Source organism: Trachypithecus francoisi, unplaced genomic scaffold, assembly GCF_009764315.1.
Source record: "Trachypithecus francoisi isolate TF-2019V2 unplaced genomic scaffold, Tfra_2.0 Lachesis_group14, whole genome shotgun sequence".
Lineage (NCBI taxonomy): Eukaryota > Metazoa > Chordata > Mammalia > Primates > Cercopithecidae > Trachypithecus > Trachypithecus francoisi.
Genome location: NW_022681459.1, coordinates 21,583,348 through 21,596,232, shown reverse-complemented (window position 1 = coordinate 21,596,232; position 12,885 = coordinate 21,583,348). Strand labels below are relative to the sequence as shown.

At 47.6% G+C, this 12,885-nt stretch overlaps 1 long non-coding RNA gene across 1 annotated transcript; it reads right to left on the bottom strand.

The window, feature by feature from the left end:
• Window positions 1-420: 420 nt before the first annotated feature.
• LOC117096693 lies at window positions 421-3,922 on the bottom strand. The gene is made up of 3 exons (XR_004442589.1): window positions 2,718-3,922; window positions 1,763-1,890; window positions 421-974 (listed from the first exon to the last, which is right to left on the bottom strand). It is a non-coding gene; the product is annotated as an uncharacterized LOC117096693 (long non-coding RNA).
• Between the last annotated feature and the right edge of the window lie 8,963 nt (window positions 3,923-12,885).

Here is a 12,885-nt window from a genome sequence, read left to right as displayed (position 1 = left end):
GACACATACAGGTGGAGTGGAAGCAACAGGCAGATGGGGGGTGTCAGGAACAGAAATGCTTTCCTGGGGTAACCTAGTTAGGTTTAGTTTAAGCTAATCAGGAAGTAACCAGAGTCATGGGGAGGCTGTAAAACTGAGGCAGGGACCAGATTTCACCAAATCATTGTAGAATGAGGACAAGGATGAGGGAGGGGTAGAGGTAGGTGCTTGCTGGTGGCACCTTGATATGGTTTGGCTGTGTCCCTACTCAAATCTCATCTTGAACTGTAGTTCTCATAATCCCCACGTGTCGTGGGAGGGACCTGGTGGGAGTTAATTACCTCCATGCTGTCCATGCTGTTCTCGTAATAGTGATTGAGTTCTCACAAGATCTGATGGTTTTATAAGGGGCTTTCCCCTCTTTGCTCTTCACTTCTCCTTCCTGCCATCATGCAAAGAAGGATATGTTTGCTTCCTTTTCTGCCATGATTGTAAGTCTCCTGAGGCCTCCTCAGTCATGAGGAACTGTGAGTCGACTACGCCTCTTTCCTTCACAAATTATAAAAAAGTCTCAGGATGTCTTTACTGACAGCATGAGAACAGGCTAATACACACCTGAAAAGGAGAACACTTATCACATAATGCTGCAAATACAGGTCAGCAGTGTGTTCCCCACTGAACCAGAAGAATATGACTTTTAAGAATAAAAGGTATCTTATTGATCAATTGATCAACAATATCTTATTGATCTTGACCCACTTATTGCAAAACACACAATAAATATTTGCAACTGTTCTTTAAAAATAGCAATACCCATTTAAAAATAATGAAATCCAGGCTTGGTGTGTACCATGCACTAAGTGCGCTACATGGGTCTCCCCGCTTGCCAGTTGCCCATCCCCTGCACCCCCGTGGTCCTTGCTTGCCTCTCTTTTGGCACCCCAAAACGAAGCTGGAGGCAGAAACCATACAGTCACTTGAACAGAGGAAGTTTCCTGTAAAGAAATGATTAAGCTTGGTGAGAAAGAAACTATAAAGATACAAAGAGAACTCTCAAGAGTTACCTAGGGCTCAGTACCCAAGGAAGGACCAACTCGGCTCCCCAAGGCTAGGCTTCAGACATCTTTAGAGAAGATGTGATTGCAGCCACTGGCCAGAGAGAAGGTTCACAGGTGGCCGGGGCCACAGCTGACCCGCAGTCCCCAGGCAGCTGGTCCTCTAGTGCACAGGAGCAACAAGACTGGTAGATGGGTGACCAGAGAGAGCAAGGGTGCCGGGAACTCACTCGCTGGTGGGGTGGCCGAGAGGTTGCTGTGCGCCTCGCCCATGGTACACCGGGCCCATGGCACACCCCTCAGGACAGAGCCCTGGCGAGGCTGTGGTGTGGCACTTGCAGGAGTCAGGGCACTGGGCATGTGCCATGGACTGAATGCTTTTGTCGTTTGTCCCCCGAAATCCACGTGTTAAAGCCTTAATCCCCAATGTGATAGTACGGAGGTGAGATTTAGATGAGGTTTCGGGAGGTTTAGATGATGTCGCAATGGCAGGGCCCCCATGATAGGATCAGTGCCCTTTCAGGAAGAGACACCAGACCCCCACCTCTCTGCACCATGTGAGGACACAGCACGAAGTGTCCTTCCTGTGAACCAGGAAGCAGGTCCTCACCGGGTACTGAATCTGCCAACACCTTGATCTCAGACTTCCAGCTTCCAGAACTGTAAGAGAGAAATGTATGTTGCCTAAGCCATTTGTGCTAACAGCCCAAACTGACTAAGACACTCACCAAAGAAAAAGCAGCGCTGGACATGTGTTACAGGCAGCAAGACTGATTCCTTCAGACTCCTGCAGCAGTGGGGAGAGATTCCGGTACCGACCAAGCTCAATCCCAACTGAGAAAACGGTGACCGAGGTCTTCAAAGAGAGAACAGAAAGGAATCAAAAAGGGACTTAAGGGGAAATGAAAAACGGGACATGGGGGCCATGTGGAAATGGAAAGTTCCAGAAGGGTGAGAGGAGAACTACTGAAAATGGTTTAGCAGGGTGAGTTGGATGAGGTGAATTTTGTGGTTTGGCTGCATTGCAAAGTCTTGAGCCAAGGGTCAACCAGGGCTGGGGTCGCCTTTGGGGACGCAGCTTAGTGCAGGTGGAAGCCAGGCTACAGTTTGGTGAAGTCTCTCAGCACCATGTTGGGGCGAGTCTCCATGCTCTGTGGAGTTCCCAGCTCACTGGCGGCTCACTGGCAGGGCAAGTGTGGTCTGAGGGTGCACCGTCCATGTCAAGCAGGCATGCAGGGAAGCCGGGGCGCAGAGAGCCTGCTGGGGGCAGGGCAGTGGGCGGCCTGGGGTGCCTTGGGTCCCATCAGCAGGGTCATGGGAAACAGCCTCCAGGCTGCACAGTGGTGGACAGCAGTGCTGGCTCCCCCTGTACCTGCCCACCAGCCTTGGCTCTCCTAGGCCCTGAAGGGTCGTTTCCTGCTGTGCGGTGACTGTACAACAGCCCTGGCCCAGGAAACCCTATAAACTTCTTCAGCTATTTCTCCAGGAGAAGACAGAGTGCCAATGGACTACTACAGTGCAGGGCAATTGAGCAAACGTGGAGGTGAATTGGGGTCCCACAGAAGCAGGGAGGAGGGGCCAGGGACCCCTGGCCAGAAATAAGAAAGCAGTAATGGAAGGGAGGGCTCAGGAGAGGGAGTGCCCATCTCAGAGCCTTTCAGGAATCTGGCATTTAATAAATACCTCCTATGGAGGGAAGGATTCAGGGTAGATCACTTCTAGAAGGGGTCACGGCCTCTCCAGGTTCTGCATGGGCCACAGCATATGTACAGTCCCCACAAGCTAGACTCCTCCTCCCAGGCCTGGTATGGAGGGAACATAAGTGTGTGACGGAGGAGAGTCTTCCACAGGCTATGAACTCTTTGTAAAAAGAAACAAACAAACAAAACAAAACAAACAAAAAAACAGCATCCATGAGACGTTGGGGGCTTAGGACAGTATCTTACCACAGAACTGAAACACTGGTGGATAAACCTCAGGAAGGCAGGAAAAGAGCTGTAGCTTATCCACCATCAGCATTAGCCATGTAATTAGACACAGTGGAAAATCAATGAAGTAAAACCAACCAGCAGGATTATGTTGTTGAGCCTCCAGTAAAAGTCTTCAGTGTCCAATAAAGCCATATCGTGTTGATGACATGAATTTCTGTGTTGCTTTTCCGTTTGCTCAAAATCCTGAAATTCTTTGGAGAGTATTACCAATGTCACTATTCTTTGCCAGGGGAAGATGCTGAGCTGTCTTCCCTGAAGCAGTGTTCTTCCTGGGTTGTTTGAAACCCTGATTGTCACGTGCCTTCTGTCCTAAGCTGCCACCAAGGCCCAGACAAGCACTGCCATGCATGTGTCTCTTTATTAATACATAGTACAGCAGGGAGCTGCCCCTCTCCCAGCCAGGCAGGGCTGCTTATCCCACACCCCCTGCCTTGCAAGCACACTTAGCGTGGAGTATATTAGGAAGTTTAATTAGCAGAAAATAAATAGAGTAGGGATCCCAGCTTGAGCCCAGGCTGTCCCCTGCTGGGGTGGGATGTGTCTGAACAGTGTTGATGAGAATTTTATGAAGGACGCATCTCCTAGAGGAAAGGACATGGAGAGAAGTGAGTTTCATTCCCTCTCAGAGGAACCTGAGTGCCTAGAAGTCCAAGCAAGAATCTTGAGATGTATCTGGGAGTGGGGGTGCTTAGATCACGAGCACACTCCTGAACCCTGGCAATGGGGCAGAGCACGGAATGTGCCGACTGGCTTAAGCCTGGAGCGGGACTTGAAGTGGCTTCTTCCAAAAGAACCTGAGTTCCGTGGGAGATGGATGAACATCGGAACAACTCAGGGCACTGCTGGGGAAATGGAAGCTGACAGGCAGCGCTTACCATTTCAGGTGCAATAGGGATAGAGGATAACCAATGTTTAACAAGCTCTATCAAATACTGGGTGCGTCGACACGTGCCAGCCCCAGGATGCTCTTAGAAACTCTATGAGGGGAGTATAATTAGAGGACTGAGGCTCAGAGAGGTTAAGAAACTTGTGTATTGTCACACAACTAGCAAGAAGTTCAGGAAGCTAGGTCTAACAGATTCCAAGGCCCATGTAATGTTTCCATTAGGTAGTTGTCCAAAAACACTTTTCCTTCAAGGTAAGGAGTGGGAAGGCTACTCGTATGGGAGCATGGTGTCCTGGCAGCCCACAGCTCAGGGCCGGACTATGAGTAAGAAGACCAATGTGTGTCCCGTCTCTGCCACTTCCTGTCTGTGTGGCCTCAAGACCCTCAACTAGAAGGGTGGCCGAAGTATCACTCCAGGCCTGGTGTCCTGACTTCTTGAACAGCTGTCTAGGGTGAGCAAGCCAGCACCTCCCCTTTTCTACTCCCTCGATAGATGGATTTAGCTAGACTCTTGCTTTGTGAGAACAGAGGCACCCGAGAGCCTCATTCTCCATCTGTATAACTCAAAGACTTTGTATAAGTCAGGGTGAGCTGGTTTCGTCATGAAAAACAACCACCCCAAACTCTCAGTGGCTGCAGACAGCTGGTTTTCTTTCTTTCCCTCACCACATGTATACAGCAGATCCTCTGGGGGCTGTGCTCTGAGATCAGGTTGCTCCCACAGACCCTCTGGAAACATTGCCATTCTCTGCGCTGGAGGGACGAGTCCCTGAGTATTTCACCTGGACAATTAATGCTCCAGCCTGGAAGAGACATGAATCACATCCATCTACCACTCACTGGCTAGAATAAGCCCACGGCTCTTCTCAACCATGAGGGGCAGGGAAGTCCCATCCCACCGGTGCCTGGAAGGCTGAGAGCCAAAAGTTGGGGGAACAGTACTCATCGCTATCACAGAGTGGAACCAGTTCCAAGACTCTCAAACCGGAAGAATCAATATCGTGAAAATGGCCATACTGCCCAAGGTTATTTATAGATTCAATGCCATCCCCATCAAGCTACCAATGAGTTTCTTCACAGAATTGGAAAAAACTGCTTTAAAGTTCATATGGAACCAAAAAGAGCCCGCATTGCCAAGACAATCCTAGGTCAAAAGGACAAAGCTGGAGGCGTCACGCTACCTGACTTCAAACTATACTACAAGGCTACAGTAACCAAAACAGCATGGTACTGGTACCACAACAGAGAAATAGACCAGTGGAACAGAACAGAGTCCTCAGAAATAATACCACACATCTACAGCCATCTGATCTTTGACAAACCTGACAAAAACAAGAAATGGGGAAAGGATTCCCTATTTAATAAATGGTGCTGGGAAAATTGGCTAGCCACAAGTAGAAAGCTGAAACTGGATCCTTTCCTTACCCCTTATACGAAAATTAATTCAAGATGGATTAGAGACTTAAATGTTAGACCTAATACCATAAAAACCCTAGAAGAAAATCTAGGTAGTACCATTCAGGACATAGGCATGGGCAAGGACTTCATGTCTAAAACACCAAAAGCAACGGCAGCAAAAGCCAAAATTGACAAATGGGATCTCATTAAACTAAGAGCTTTTGCACAGCAAAAGAAACTACCATCAGAGTGAACAGGCAACCTACAGAATGGGAGAAAATTTTTGCAACCTACTCATCTGACAAAGGGCTAATATCCAGAATCTACAAAGAACTCAAACAAATATACAAGAAAAAAACAAACAACCCCATCAAAAAGTGGGGAAAGGATATGAACAGACATTTCTCAAAAGAAGACATCCATACAGCCAACAGACACATGAAAAAATGCTCGTCATCACTCGCCATCAGAGAAATGCAAATCAAAACCACAATGAGATACCATCTCACACCAGTTAGAATGGCAATCATTAAGAAGTCAGGAAACAATAGATGTTGGAGAGGATGTGGAGAAATAGGAACACTTTTACACTGTTGGTGGGATTGTAAACTAGTTCAACCATTATGGAAAACAGTATGGCGATTCCTCAAGGATCTAGAACTAGATGTACCATATGACCCAGCCATCCCACTACTGGGTATATACCCAAAGGATTATAAATTACTCTACTACAAAGACACATGCACACGTATGTTTATTGCGGCACTATTCACAATAGCAAAGACTTGGAATCAACCCAAATGTCCATCTGTGACAGACTGGATTAAGAAAATGTGGCACATATACACCATGGAATACTATGCAGCCATCAAAAAGGATGAGTTTGCGTCCTTTGTAGGGACATGGATGCAGCTGGAAACCATCATTCTTAGCAAACTATCACAAGAAGAGAAAACCAAACACCGCATGTTCTCACTCATAGGTGGGAACTGAACAATGAGATCACTTGGACTCGGGAAGGGGAACATCACACACTGGGGCCTATCATGGGGAGGGGGGAGGAGGGAGGGATTGCATTGGGGAGTTATACATGATATAAACGTTATGCACATGTACCCTAGAACTTAAGTATAATAAAAAATAAAAAAAAAAAAAAAAAAAAAAAAAAAAAAAAGACTCTCAAACCATTTTTTGAGAGCAAGGGGAAGCCTAATCTCATTCCCTATTTTCTATCTTTTTTACTTATATAAACCCAAACCTCTCTTTATTGAAACGTCTCTCTCTCTATATGTCTATTTTAAAACGTCTCCTCTGCATGTCTATGTGAGAAAAAAAAATGTGTTTTGTTCCTTTCAAAACCAACCCCGAGGCTCTGGGAGCACTAATGTTCTCCGCAGTTCCCCACCAGCCCCTGGTTCTAGGACAGGGGTTCTCACCTTGGCTTCCCCATAGAATCACCTGGAAGCTTGTAAAAATCCCATGGATGCCAGGCCTCACCCCAGGCCAATTCTGTCAGAACCTCTGAGCCGCTACCAGGCAGAAGCAGGTGCGTGAAGCTCTCAGGTGATGCCTGGATGGGCCCAGGTTGAGTCTGCTGTTCTGGGTGAGCCCTGAAGTAGCTTCCAGCTCCGGGGTTGCCTCCTTCTTTCCCAGGTGAAGGCCCAGGAAAAGCCAGAGATGGGGGTTTGCCTCAACAAACCAGGAGCTGAGGAAGGTCGAAGAGAATTCGGTGATTATCCTGACTCATGATTCCAGCTCCTTCCGAGTGGTGGGAGCTGGGAATGCCGTGGGAAGTAGGTGTGGGAGGGGTGCCCGGGGGTGGGGTGCCCGGATGTGCTGTCACTCATTGCCAGACCAGAGCTCGGCTGCTGAGGAAACAGGAAGTGCATCAGGAGCTGAGTGTGCTCAAGTCCCGGATATTCACAATTCACACGGACACATGCACACATTCACACATGCATTTGCACATCCCCATAAGCATACACACAGACACACATATTCAGTTGGGCATGATGGCTCACGCCTGTCATCCCAGCACTTTGGGAGGTCGAGGCAGGTGGATCACTTGAGGTCAGGAGTTCAAGACCAGCCTGGCCAATATGGTGAAACCCCATCTCTATAAAAAAAACACACACACACACAAAAACTAGCCAGCTGTGGTGGCAGGTGCCTATAATCCCAGCTACTCAGGAGGCTAAGGCAGGAGAAGTGCTTGAATCTGGGAAGCAGAGGTTGCAGTGAGCCAAGATAGAGCCACTGTGCTCCAGCCTGGGTGACAGAGTGAGACTCTATCTTAAAAAGAGAGAGAGAGAGAGAGAGAGAGAGATAAAGAAAATAAAAGAAAAGAAAAGAAAAGAAAAGAAAAGAAAAGAAAAGAAAGCCAATCACTGAGACAATAAATATTGCCAGGGAAGAAGGTTTTAATTGAGTGATGCTGCCCAGGAGATGGAGCTCAGTCTCAAATCCATCTTCTGGACTGACTAAAATTAGGGGTTTATATAGCAGGGAAGAGATGTAACAGGAACTCGGGAGGGGTAAGGAAGCAGTCGTGATGAATGGAGGGCCCGACGGCTCATTGTCCAGACAAGATGATCTGGTGAGTGTCAGTTCTCCGATACTTTTTGAGAGGACTTGGGCTCCTTTCCTGAGGAAGGAACTCCGATAAAACAAATTTAAGTTTCAAGCTTTAAGACCAGAAGGGTCAATTTCCAAAACAAAAACAAAAACTGTCTATGGGATTATTGGGTTGGTTTCATTCTTTTTTTTTTTTTTCCAGATTTTTTTTTTCTATGAAAAAAATGTTTTTAAAAGAATCTCTTCCTTAGAAAAAAAAGCAACTGGGGATCTTCTCCTGTTTGGCGAGGAGATAAGGGGCTGTGGCCCTCTCCTCCCGAGCAGCTTGTCTGGCAAATGGGGGGATGATGTTGGTCTCAGTTCCAAGGATGGCAACAAGAATGAACTAAGACATGACATGTAAAGGAGTCAGGACTACTCCCCACACTAGGTGCTCCAAAATATTCTTACTTACCCCAGGTGCTGAACAGAGTTGGGGCTTTGTGACTTCATGTGGCTGGCTCATTTCACTGGAAGCATTATTCTGAAACCAAGTTTGGAGACTATGGGAAAGTCTGACACACACGTGCTCATATACAGACGGTGGCAGCATCATCTGCTGAGATGCACAGCAGACATAATTTGGCTGGTTGCCTGTGGGCTTGTTCTCTGCGGGTTTGTTGTCTGTGGGTGTGTTATCTATAGGTTTATTCTCTGCGGGTTTGTTCTCTGTGGGTTTGTTCTCTGTGGGTTTGTTCTCTGTGGGTTTGTTGTCTGTGGGTTTTTCTCTAAGGATTTGTTGTCTGTGGGTTTGTTGTCTATGCGTTTTTCCTTTGGTCTCTGTGGGTTTGTGGTCTGTGCATTTGTTGTCTGTGGATTTGTTGTCTGTGGATTTCTTCTTTGTGGGTTTGTTGTCTATGGGTTTCTTCCCTGAGGGTTTGTTCTCTGCGGGTTTGTTGTCTGTGGGTTTGTTTTCTGTGGGTTTGTTCTCTGCAGGTTTGTTCTCTGTGGGTTTGTTGTCTGTGAGTTTGTTTTCTGTGGGTTTCTACTCTGTGGGCTTGTAGTCTGTGGGTGTGTTCTCTGTGGGTTTGTTGTCTGTGGGTTTGTTCTCTGCGGGTTTGTTGTCTGTCGGTTTGTTGCCTGTGGGTTTGTTCTCTGCGGGTTTGTTGTCTGTGAGTTTGTCGTCTGTGGGTTTCTACTCTGTGGGCTTGTAGTCTGTGGGTTTGTTGTCTGTGGGCTTGTAGTCTGTGGGTTTGTTGTCTGTGGGCTTGTAGTCTGTGGGTTTGTTGTCTGTGGGCTTGTAGTCTGTGGGTTTGTTGTCTGCGGGTTTGTTGTCTGCGGGTTTGTTGTCTGTGGGTTTGTTCTCTGCGGGTTTGTTGTCTGTGAGTTTGTCGTCTGTGGGTTTCTACTCTGTGGGCTTGTAGTCTGTGGGTTTGTTGTCTGTGGGCTTGTAGTCTGTGGGTTTGTTGTCTGTGGGCTTGTAGTCTGTGGGTTTGTTGTCTGCGGGTTTGTTGTCTGTGGGTTTGTTCTCTGCGGGTTTGTTGTCTGTGAGTTTGTTTTCTGTGGGTTTCTACTCTGTGGGCTTGTAGCCTGTGGGTGTGTTGTCTGTGGGTTTGTTCTCTGTCGGTTTGTTCTCTGTGGGTTTGTTCTCGGCGGGTTTGTTCTCTGTGGGTTTGTTGTCTGCGGGTTTGTTCTCTGCGGGTTTGTTCTCGGCGGGTTTGTTCTCTGTGGGTTTGTTGTCTGTGGGTTTGTTCTCTGCGGGTTTGTTCTCGGCGGGTTTGTTGTCTGCGGGTTTGTTCTCTGTGGGTTTGTTGTCTGTGGGTTTGTTCTCTGCGGGTTTGTTCTCGGCGGGTTTGTTGTCTGTGGGTTTGTTCTCTGTGGGTTTGTTCTCTGTGGGTTTGTTGTCTGTGGGTTTGTTCTCTGCGGGTTTGTTCTCGGCGGGTTTGTTGTCTGTGGGTTTGTTCTCGGCGGGTTTGTTGTCTGTGGGTTTGTTCTCTGTGGGTTTGTTGTCTGTGGGTTTGTTCTCTGCGGGTTTGTTCTCGGCGGGTTTGTTGTCTGCGGGTTTGTTCTCTGCGGGTTTGTTCTCTGTGGGTTTGTTCTCTGCGGGTTTGTTCTCTGCGGGTTTGTTGTCTGTGGGTTTGTTCTCTGTGGGTTTGTTCTCTGTGGGTTTGTTGTCTGTGGGTTTGTTCTCTGCGGGTTTGTTCTCGGCGGGTTTGTTGTCTGTGGGTTTGTTCTCTGTGGGTTTGTTCTCTGTGGGTTTGTTCTCTGTGGGTTGTTGTCTGTGGGTTTGTTCTCTGCGGGTTTGTTCTCGGCGGGTTGTTGTCTGCGGGTTTGTTCTCTGCGGGTTTGTTCTCTGTGGGTTTGTTCTCTGCGGGTTTGTTCTCGGCGGGTTTGTTGTCTGTGGGTTTGTTCTCTGCGGGTTTGTTCTCGGCGGTTTGTTGTCTGTGGGTTTGTTCTCTGTGGGTTTGTCCTCTGTTTCCCTTCCGCCCAGCTTTTCACAAGAGAACGCCAGGCCCTCTGTGGCCTGTTTCCTGGGAGGAGATTCAAGATGCCAGGCCAAAAACCTGAGGGCTGGCCCTTTCCCTGTGTATGGTGGGGAGGTTGTGGTACTTGTTCAAGAGAGGGATGGGGCAGGGGACCGTGACACTGAGGGGAGAGAAGAAGAGGCAGAGTTGTCCACAAGCAACTGAGGCTCATGGCTCTTGTTCTCATGAAGATGACTGGGCCACCTGGGAGAGTGACTTTGGGTTTACCTAAATGGGCTAGATCCTGGCTTTGAAATTCTTAACCTCAGCAAAGATGCCAGTGCCCACATGATGGGACCACAAAAGCTTGGGTCTGGGCACCTAAACCCAAGGGTGACCTCAAGGCCCTGCCTGTGCACTGGCCTTGGGAAGTGGGGTGGGGTAAGAACCTCCAACCATGCCCAAGTACAATATGACTTGATTTAAATAAATAAATGTGATGTTTCCCACAAAACTGAATTTGTGGATAAGATTCATACCAGCCACATGTATACACACATCTATTTACAGTAGCAACTTCTCTGGGCTTTGTTTGTTTGTTTGTTTTGGGTTTTTTGTTTTTGGTGATTTGGTGTTTTTTGTTGTTTTGGTTTTCTTTTGTTCGTTTTGCTTTGTTTTTGTACTGTCAGTTTCTAAATATTCCCTTTTCTTTGATGAAGAATATGATCTATGGCAGGTGGAAAATGGCCCAACAGCCCTGCAGCAACACTCATACATTGCGTTGAGGGACCCGCCCTTGTCCTGAGAGTTCAAGTTAAGACTTTGTCTTGCAACTGAACAATTTTGATCTCCCAATTACATGAAATCAATTTAAATGAATTAAACAAATTACAGTGCCCCGTTTGAGAATATCAGGTACCTGGAGAGTGGAGAAGAATTAGAAGTAAAGAAGTGCCTTCTAGGAAAGCAGATAGTAGTGACTCGGGTGGAGGGAGAAGCTCCCGTGGGAAAGGTGTGTGGAGGGCTCCTGTCCTGCGAGGTCGCTGCAAAGGTGTCTGCCTGACCAGTCCTAAGGAGCCCTGTCCACACTGCCCCCTGGTGGTCACTCCATCACCTTCTGAACACTCCAAAGTCGGGGAGGTGTCCCCAGGAAGCCCACTTCTCTCTCCCAGGCCCTTGCCAGCCCCTGCTGGAGCTGGCAGCGGGGAGGGGAACCCCAGGAGGCTGGAGACTTCTGAGGATGGGAGGAAAAGGAGCCTCAGGTGGAGGGAGGGAAGTCCTAGGAGCTGACTGCTTGGCTTGGCGGAGGCTGCAGAGGAAGTGAGAGAGTGTGTTAACAAGCACAGGAAGGTTCTCTGAGTTTCTCTGGCCATCCATGGTGCAATGGTTTGCGTGAGTCCAGGCCCCCACTTACCGGGGCAAACTACTTCTGGCTCCTTGTGCAAAAGCAGTTCCTGGCCAGACGATGGTCTCTGCAGAGACCCCTCTGTTGGTGCCTCTTAGGCTCTGGGACCACACACCCAGTCCATGTGTCCCACCTTGTGCCCCTAAGCTGAGGCCTGGCAGGTGCTCCTGTCAGAACCGGCCTGAGTCTGGGCTCCAAGTGAACCCCAGTCAAAAGCTCCAGGATCCCATGAGCTGGTTTTCTTTTGGCTGGTTTTCTCCACACCCAGCCCCCACTGCCAGCACAGCCCCCACTTCATGCTGCCTCTAAAATGATCTTCGAGGACGTCTGATTTGTGCATTTTATATCAAATTATTCTTGTCATTGTTTTCATAATATATTGCCAGATTTATTCATAATTAAAGAAGTTAAAACAATGAAATGATCTTTTTGTCTATCAGATTATCAATCTGGTTAAAAATCACTGGCTGGGTGCAGTGGCTTGCGTCTGTAATCCCAGCACTTTGGAAGGCTGAGGCAGGCGGATCACCTGAAGTCAGAAGTTTGAGACCTGCCTGGCCAACATGGCGAAACCCCGTCTTTACTAAAAACACAAAAATTAGCCAGGTGTGGTGGCTCACGCCTGTAATCCCAGCTACTTGGGAGGGTGAGGCACGAGAGTCATGAGCTGAGACTGCACCACTGCACTCCAGCCTGGTAACAGAGTAAGACTCTGTCAAAAAAAAAAAAAAAAAAAAAAAACAGAAGGAGGAGGGCGAGGGATGAGAAATTACTTAATGGGTACAATGTACACTACTACACTCAAAGCCCAGACATCACCACTGAGCAATCAATCCATTTGACAAAACTACACACCTGCACTTGTACCCATTAAATTTATACAAAAACAAAAAACAAAGGCAAATCAAAAAGGAAAATAAAACAAAATGATCTCTAAACAATACAAACAGTAACTGATGAACCTAGCTGCGTATCGTGTCAGTTCCAAAATCACACAGAGACGAATTGCTTTCAAATGACCCTACAACACAGTATTTTGATCATATATTCTCCAGTAGGGTATAAGCTAAGGACAAAGAAAAACACATGAAATCTTAGATGGTACCCGGTAGTTTTATTGTTAATAATGATGCTGGTATTATTATTTTGAAAC